At 45.7% G+C, this 2,877-nt stretch overlaps 1 pseudogene; it reads right to left on the bottom strand.

Annotated features, from left to right (window-relative positions):
• Positions 1-233: 233 nt before the first annotated feature.
• LOC119777515 lies at positions 234-2,031 on the bottom strand (annotated as a pseudogene).
• Positions 2,032-2,877: the final 846 nt, after the last annotated feature.

Below are 2,877 nucleotides of genomic sequence, written 5' to 3'. Positions count from 1 at the left end.
GATGGTCATTGTTGTATAAATGTTCTTGTCAGCTGATTGAGATGTTTTCATTGTACAGATCAGTTGGGGGGACTGGAGCCCAATTCCCACCCCAAACAGCTCAATTTTGAAAAACAACAGACAGAAGGTATATCCTCAGAAAGTTTTTTTTTATTTCAGATAAAGAAAAACAGTCTACATATGGATGAAGCACTAAATATAATGTGGAAAAATGTAAAATGCAATTGTCCCATCTAGCAGTTTCCACATTCCCATGGTGAGCCTTTCCTACATTTGCCACAGGTAAATTTGCCGCAGTGGACACAACGTTCAGTACTTCTGTTGTTATTGCAGAGTATGCGCACCTGGCATTGAGTCTTTTTCTGCTGGGAAACTCTCATCTCACGACGTAGCTGTTTTTGCTCTTCCTCTTGTGTCTTTTCCTGCAGGAGCCTGTTTTTGAGTTCCTCTGAAAGCTCCAGCATGAACAGTCGACGACTTTCTTTGGATCTTGTACACGCTGTGTACAAAACATGTGCATTTGTGGCGGCCATGTCAAGCAGGTTATAAAACACAGCCATAGGCCACCTCCGTGTTCCTGCACGCACAGAGTAGTTGTGCAGTTTCTGGTCCATAATATCAACACCAAATTTGAGATGGTTGTAATCAACCACAGTGTTTGGTTTTTGTTTTTGACTGTCCACAATTTCCACTCTGTGATGCATGGTACTCAGAAGACAGACAGATTTATTATTTTTTTGTCGCATACACCGTCAGCAAGGCACTTCCAGATTTGAAGACCTGCGTGGAGTGCAACTGGCGCCCCAAGTTTTCCTTTGCTGTTGCTGGTAGCTCCCGACGAATTTTGTTGATGGTGCCAAGCAGAGTTGTATTTCGCTCAAGGAGCCTGTTAGCCAAAGACAGAGAGGTGAAGAAATTGTCCATAGCTACAGTCCTTCCCTTGTCCAAAAATGGTTCCATCGATTTCAGAACAACGTTCTCTGACAACCTCTCTCCTTTTGGACGAGTGGGATCCTTTCCCAAGTAAGGGATGGCATTACACATGTATTTTGTGTCCAGATCTGCTGCAATCCAAAACTTGATTCCAAACTTGACAGGCTTGGATGCAATGTACTGCAAAAAGGGGCACCGAACCTTGGACGGAAACAGCTGCTCATCCACAGTAACATGCTGTCCTGGACTGTAGGACGACACACAGTTCTGAACAAACCGCATCCAGATGTCAGAAATTGCTGCAAATGTGTCATTGTGTATGCGTTCCTTGCGGGTGTCCTTGTTGTCAAAACGAAGGTACCGTCTTATTTTAAAAAAACGGTTACGAGGCATTATGGGTTTGATATCTGCGTTTCCGAATTTATTGGCCCACATGTGTCGCATGGGACCAATGTAACCCATGGCAGCCCTTCGAAAAAGGATTGCGAGGAAAGCCATCAGCTCGTAGACACTCATCTGCCAGCTGGGGTTTGTTCTGCGGGCCTCGTGGACTGTGCAGTCTCTGATGGTCAGCAACATGTTCATATCCAACAAACACAGGAATCTGCGAAGGCGGCTTGTGATTTTGCGTTTCGCAGAATCTGTTGGCCCTCCTGATCCATTGAAGGCAGTCTGTGGGGTTTCAGGAACAGAAAAGTCTTCAACTTTCCAGTGGGACCAAACAGTGCCATCTTTCGCCTTCTCTGTGGATCCAGGCATTGTGCCAGCAGTTTTTTTTTCTTTGCAAGGAGGGGAGTTGCCGCGCACTGTGTCTTCCTCTTCATCTGATGTAGCCTCAGTGTTTGAACTGTCCCGCTCAATCATATAATTGACCACTCGGCCCCTGGTGCGTCTTTGGAGGGGAGGATTTGCTGGTGCAAAAGCAGTCGCATTCTCATATGAATCATCCTCTTCACTTGAAGAATCGGTTGCGCCGTTTTCATTCTGAAATGCTAAGTCTCCAACAGATCCACCATCAGATTCGTAGTCTGGCATGCTCTGAAGCATGGCTAAAGCCTCTTGAGCGTTCATCCTTCTTGGTCGCATTGGTTGTGCCATGGTGAATTCCGGGTGAATTCTGAGTCTGTGTGCTGTGCCTGCTCTATTTATCCCCACAGAAATTCTGTAAATTACTCAACTCCTTGAAAAAGCTCATTTACAACACAAAGGGAGGCAACTTTAACAAAGAAACCCCAGCACACCAGCTGAAGTCACCAAACCACATTCCCACATTTGCATTTGATTTGAGAATGGAGCACCAGAGGAGAGCCGTTAACACCTTTGGGGGGATACTTGATACAAACTAGGTGCAGACTATGGCCCCGTCCACACGAAGTCAAAACGAACACGAAACGCTGATATTTTCCAAAACGTTTGCCGTAAAGACGGAGACGTAAAATAAATGTGAGCGTCCACACGAATGCATGAAAATGCTGCAAAATGTATGCCAGGCCTGTAAGTGGCGCTGTGGTGCCAAAGCAAAAATAAGCGACGAAATGTTGGGCATGCGCACTAATATTTATAAATGGTTGCCCTGCGGGTCCATTTTCGTGGTTAAGTCAAATTCAGGTGCTGAACTATGTCGTCGATATTGCTCTGTTCTTCCTGGAGATATTCCACAAGAAGAAGATTCTGTTGTAAGCCCGACAACAGGGTGAGTAGCATTAGCAGCAATGGCGCCATTGTTGTTGTGATACTGGTCGCGCATGCGTGTGTAGAGGCGACGCTATGACGCATGCGTTGTAAAAAAAATATGCGGTTAGAGCGTAAAGATGGAAACGCGGCGTTTCGAAATCTTCCCACTCTGAAGGCTGAATAAAAAAAAGATCGTTTACAGACCCCCGAAACGCCGGCTTCGTGTGGATGAGAGGCTGGTTTGGTGAAAAATTTGTGCGTTTAGGCCAG

This window comes from Cyprinodon tularosa, unplaced genomic scaffold (genome assembly GCF_016077235.1).
Source record: "Cyprinodon tularosa strain WSP-4 unplaced genomic scaffold, ASM1607723v1 ctg1004, whole genome shotgun sequence".
NCBI classification, from domain to species: Eukaryota; Metazoa; Chordata; class Actinopteri; order Cyprinodontiformes; family Cyprinodontidae; genus Cyprinodon; species Cyprinodon tularosa.
Note: the sequence above shows the minus strand (reverse complement) of the source record. Positions and strands in the feature narration are given on the sequence as shown.